The 6,424-nt window shown below is 38.8% G+C and overlaps 1 pseudogene; it reads right to left on the bottom strand.

The window, feature by feature from the left end:
- Positions 1-562: 562 nt before the first annotated feature.
- LOC124559609 lies at positions 563-680 on the bottom strand (annotated as a pseudogene).
- Positions 681-6,424: the final 5,744 nt, after the last annotated feature.

The following is a 6,424-nucleotide window of genomic DNA, read 5'->3' as shown; positions in this document are numbered from 1 at the left end:
CCCACAGATGTCTACAGAGATTAGATGTAAGGGCTTATGTGGAATGATGGAGTGCATCTCATCTTGTGTATATTTGTTACAAGGCTCAGTCAGCTGTCAAACTTTGTATTTCTTCAAAACCTGCTGAACCCTTCTCCTGATATTTGAAAAGTAACAATAGCTATCTATCTTACTTGCACATTTAAGTATGACAAAATGTCCCCAAACATAGTGAGCGTGCAGTATGAGTTTTTCCATGTAATCTTCTGTCATGCATACACACTACTTATCTGAAGTATCAGACTTTCTGCAGAACAAAATATGATCAACTGCTTTGAAAACTCTTTGGAGGTGCCCTTAGTGTGGCTGACTCAAAAAAAAACCACTCCATCTACAGGCCACAAGTGGCCCATCGGGACCATCCAACCACCGTGTCATCCTCCGAGGAGGATGCGGATGGGAGGGGCATGGGGTCAGCACACTGCCCTCCCGCTCGTTATGATGGTATTCTTGACCAAAGCCGCTACTATTCAGTCAAGTAGCTCCTCAATTGGCATCATGAGGCTGAGTGCACCCCGAAAAATGGCAACAGCGCATGGCGGCCTGGATGGTCACCCATCCAAGTGCCGACCGTGCCCGACAGTGCTTAGCTTCGGTGATCTCACGGGAACCAGTGTATCCACTGCGGCAAGGCCGTTGCCTGTGGCTGACTCAGCTTATTCAGCATTATAGATGATTGATCATCTCGTTTCTGGACATACAGGTTACTACACATGTATAAATAATATCTCTTGGATTCCAAATCTTTCATCAGCAAGATCCTATGTTGCTTCTCCTCATTTTCCACAGTGGTAATGTTCTCCAAACCTTCAGGTAGTCTAGATAAAGCATCTGTAATCCGATTATGTTGTACCCTTATGTATACAACTATGAATTTATATTCTTGTAAAGCCACAGTGTGAAAGATGAGCATGAAGTAGGTTGCATTGTTGTAAGAACGTGAGAGTTTGATGATCACAGTACACAGTAGTGCATGATCCAAACAAGTAATAGTGGAATTTTCCAAACACCCACACAACTGCCAAAGGCTCCAATTCTGCAGCTGTGTAGGAGTGCTTGCAACTTGATAACACTCAACTTGTCTAAGATATGGACAGAACATAGGCTTAGTATTAATGCCCTTGATTTGAAACAAACAGCAACCTAAACCATGCTTGATGAATCAGTCATCAAACCAAATGCCAAAGTCATATCTGGGTGGTGCAACAATTTTGCATCTGCAAGAGTGTCTTTGATGAGCTGGAATGCAACTTCGCAGTCATTTGTCCACCTCCATGGTATGTTTTTTGTAGAAGCTGGTGTAAGGGCTCTGCATTCATCATCTATTTGTTTAAAATTTGCCTATAGAAGGTCGTCATTACTATGAAAGATTTTCACTGCTTCTTGTTTGATGGGGTGGGAAAATTCTTGATGGCACTCAACTTTGCTGAATACAGCATTATTCCCTTATTGTCTATTATATGCCTGAGGAAATGGATGTGTTGCAGTGAAAAATCAGATTTTTGCATGTTAGCTGTCACGCCTGCTTCACTAAATGCATTTATGACTTTGGCCAATAGGTTAATGTGTTCTTCCCATGTAGCAATGAGAATATCATCAACAAAAAGTGTAAGTTGACTACACACTTCAGGTCCTGAAACAGCAACCAATGCCTGGATACTCCAATTGAACATTCATTGCAATTCTTCATCAACAGATTGTTGAAGTCACCAAGGTACAACATAAAAACTTTTGCAGTAGGTACTATGTGGGTACACTTCTAAATTACACACATAGCCTTTCACTATATCTGGTTTTTCGATAAAGTCATCGATATTCTGCTGCAATAAGTCAGTCAGTTGTTTTCACTGTCAATTATCCATACAGATTAAGACGTCTTTTGAGATATAACATCAGTTACTGTGCATACTTGATAAACCTCTTCTGCATTTGATCTCTGACTATTCATGAAACACCTTACAAGCTTAATTGTTGAACCCCAACAATATCTTCCATGGCTACAGTCTTTTCTGATCAGCTCCACACACACATTCTCATCATCAATCTTAAAAGAGGCACAGCCTGCAAAGAAGTCGAATTTCACGTCTGTCTCCCAGATACTCTCAATACCCAAAATACAGTCCTCTATTAATTTATTTATTACTAGGAACGTGAATAAATTTGCTACATTTCCTATTCTTAATTCAATAAGAGTCTGTATCTTTACCTTTTGTGCCCTGGTACCGATTGCACCTATAACTTCACAATTTTCAGAGGAAAGACTGGTAGTTTCCAGTGTCTTGTCAGCATCTCAAACAGTGCTGTGGAGATTGCATTCACATTTGCTCCTGTATCAAGAATAACTTTAATGGCATGGCCATAGACTGCTGCATATATCACCAGTATAGGAATGGTCATGCTCTTGGTCGTACAATGCTGGACGTCATGCGTAAGTTCATCTACTAATCTCTGTCTGTCATTGCATTGGAACATGACAACTCTCTTGCCAGAGTCCCTTACATCACACCCAACCAATTCTCCAGGGCACAATGCGGTGTCTTTAGTTTAACACATGGAGTCCGCGTTCATCAGTGACATCCGTAATCACTGGTGGTTGCTCTCTCCAGTCATCTGTATTTGGAGATTGCTGGTTAATATTTTGTGGTTGCCAGTTTGGATTATTCTCGTGGAACTGCTGATTATTCTGACTATGTTGGTTGTGGTTATTTTGATTCATGGTTTGCATCAGACTGAATCTTTGCCCATTAGATTTATTTTTCACCCAGAAAGGTTGGAACTGCACTGCTTTGGCAATCAATATTTGGCTGCCATTCAGCTGTTGTTTGTTATGCTGAGCTTGGAAGCCTGAGCTCTGCTGTACACTCTACTATTATTATTGTTGCTCGGTCTTGAGTGGTATGCAAAGTTCTTGTTTACACTAGTTGAGGACCCATTCCCCTGATTTGTAGCTCTTAAGTCTTCATTTAATAGGCTGATGGTGTCGACAACAGAGAGAAAGTCTTCAACATTGTCTTTGGGAGCATACATGAGTTCTTCATGTATCTTGACCAGTAACTTTGCCTTAATAATCTTCAAAATATCCACCTGTGGGACTGGAGTCTCCCAATATATATTTTTATTCAGGTACTTCTCAAAGTACCGATGCAAGTTCCCACTCTTGACTGAAAATGGTTCTGGATTATAAACCTCTTTTTTCAGTCATTTTTGAATTCCCTTAGACCAATACCTACTCAAGAATGCTTGCTCAAAATCCTCATAGGTGCCACAGGTTTCCGTAATATCTATGCACCATAAACTACCTTCCCCTTGGACATAGCCAGCGACAAAAGAAATCTTTTGCGCATCAGTCCATGCATGGGGTAAAACACCTCTTAACCTGTGAATGAAAACGACGGGGTTAACAGTTTTCTTCTCTGGACAGAAGGCTTGTAACTGCTGGTGCTTTAGGAGCTTCTCATCAGTAAACATTTGGGTGTATACATCATTGGGTGGTATATTGCCATAAAAAGGGTCTGACACCACATGTGCACTTTTTGTCATAGGCGTAGATCTACTCATCACTAACGCTGAATTCATCACATTTTGCTTTGGCGCGTCAGAAAATGTGACATGTGTGTCAGAACCACTCACTCTTATTTCCTTTATTGACTTGGAACATTCTTCAATCGATTTGGTTATATTGTCTTTCCTCCTCAAGAACTCTTCACCAAGCTGTTGGCTTGTCACATCACTATCAATCTAGATCCTTGTGGAATCCGATACGTTAGCCAGTTGAACGTTTTGCACAGCTTGTTTCAGTTGTTCATTAACACACCCTCTCTTCTATAACTGTGACGCAATCTGATTTAACAAGTTCCAATTTGGACACAAGAGAATCTATGGTTGCGGCAGCATCTTTCACTTCGGTTTGGATTTTAGAGATTTCCTCAGGAACTTTCTCCTGGGACAGCTTAAGATTTGCTATTTCCATAGCACAATCACTTTTCTGAATGCTTAAATGATCCACTATGCAATTCAAACTCTCAAAATCCTGTTTGGTTGGCAATGACTCAACCATAACAATAATATCTTGCATAGTTAGCCTGATATTTGCTTGTTCAGTTACTAGTGCCTCCTGCTGCTTAACAAGACCATCTTGTTTAGCAGAAAGACTTGCCTGTTCTACTGCTGCAGTATGAACCACAGTGGAAATTTTGTCTTGTTTTTCTGCCATTGATTCTTGTGTGGAATGTATCCTAGACTGTTCAGTTGCTACAGCTTGCACTTTAGCAGATATCGATTGTTTATTTACAGTTAACAACTGCACCGTTTGGGATGTCCTAAGTAAAGGATCTTTAATGTTAAACTCCTCAGTCCTAGCTGTGGTCATTACAGGTTCTGAACTACCAGTGGAAAAAAAATATAAGTAGTAGTTTCAAAACACACACTTAAAATCAGTACAAATCTACACATGATTTTTTTTCTTTTAAATATACATCTCTAACTAATAGAAATAGGAAGACTATACAGAAAAGGACAGTATTAGAGTCCAGATGGGTAAACTTGCTGTTGCTTGTCTGCAGCCTGGGCATTCGGCTGTTCTGTTGTGATGAACCGTACAGTATCAGTCTGCTGGCCCTCTGTCCTCATTGTGGTCTCAAACAAGGACAGGGTAAGCAACACAGAAACACATGTTATGGTACACTTCATACCAGTAGCATACGTACATGGGAATGATACAAAATCCTAACAAGTTCCCTAACTTTGCAAGCAGTCCTATCAATTGGTCACCGCTCTGTAGTGAACTGCTACATCATAAAGAAAAATTAATTATCTTGACCTTTGACTTTGACACAGATAAGACAAGCACTCCATTTAAACTGTCTTTTGATTTTTTGCCTAGATGCATAGATTTTAAAATTTTGTTCTTTCTAATATAAAAGTCAGTGAAAAAATTTGGCTATAGATGAATGTGTTTTCTTCTGGCTGCTGTGAGGAGAGAACAGGTTAGGTACAGGACGAGTTGGCAGTCGGAGATTTGTTTCTCTGGTTCTCTGAGAACACCAGGCAGAGTCGGAGAAAACTGCTACAACTCATGATGAAAAGTCCATCTCTTGTGGCAGCCAAAGTACTCACAGTCATCATAAGATTTTCTGGAAACACTTTCAAAATGAGAAAGCTGAACAGCAGTGGCAGTATTATATCTTCTTACTAACAAACTGGTCACTTATGGAATGTCTTTAACACACAAGCTGACGACGAAGTATTTTGCGTCATTCGGACCATGATAGTAGCAGATTTGCCCAGCATTCTTAATTTGTGAAGAAATCACCCTACACTGGATTGCTGAACACACTAATTGTTTTATGAAGGTCTGGGGATCCAATATCGAATAAAAGTTTGTAGACAATATTTACCTTCGTTTTCACAAAATAAATTTTTTATTCTTGATAATTGTGATTACAAGTTGTATATCCTCTGCAATTATGTCTGTATGTAAACTAAACTACATATCTGACCATCAAAAAACAATGTCCAATAACCATTCCTTATCTCCAAAATTACAAAAGGCATAGATGCTCTTTTTCGCAGCAAAGAGCGTTGTCGTCTCAATTACAGTAGCGCATCATCACTGGAGCTCACAACTGGAATATTACAATGATATTAGTTAAGTGGTCTACTACATTATGAAGATTTACATTTTATTTTTCATTCACAACAATAAAAAAAATCCTTTTCACTTCACTTAACAGATATAATGAAAATAACATAACCACATTACTATTCACCATGGAACCGTCAGTTCACATTACGTAGGGACATTACAACCTGAATGATTTTTTGAGATCAGTGTTAGCACAAATGGGGAATTTAAGTTCTCCAATGGTAGAACTACATTCTACAATGAAAACTGAAATAAAATTCACAGTGAATCTTTGAAATCGCAACTACAGTGTACAATAGAGTTTACAATAAAATCCAATAATGACCTTTTCAAATGTGAAATGCAGAAAATATTGAGCAAATCAATAATCAGATCACAGAATTAAAAGATAAGGTGGAAGCTGACTTAAGTTGTATGAATTCCAGAATAGACATAGTTGAAAACAGAGTCATAGTTTTAGAAAATAACTTTGTCAAAAATGATTCTAAGCAGCAAAGAACATTAAAGAGTTAAAACCTGTACAAAAAGCAGTAGGTGAGATGGTTGATGATTTAGATACTGAAACAGAAGGAAAAAATAAGCAAATTGGATTCAAAAATAAATGTGGTGTATGGTGACAGATTTTGTGAGACACAGCACTTCATGGTTATGCTGAACTGCACAATTTTACTGTCTGTAAACACAGAAAAACATTCAAGGCGATGAAGTGCTAGCATCATATTATCTATAGACTCAAAAGTT

The sequence above is a fragment of the Schistocerca americana genome, chromosome 1, assembly GCF_021461395.2.
Source record: "Schistocerca americana isolate TAMUIC-IGC-003095 chromosome 1, iqSchAmer2.1, whole genome shotgun sequence".
Lineage (NCBI taxonomy): Eukaryota > Metazoa > Arthropoda > Insecta > Orthoptera > Acrididae > Schistocerca > Schistocerca americana.
The sequence above is the reverse complement of the archived record's forward strand: the minus strand, read 5'-3'. Positions and strand labels throughout refer to the sequence as shown.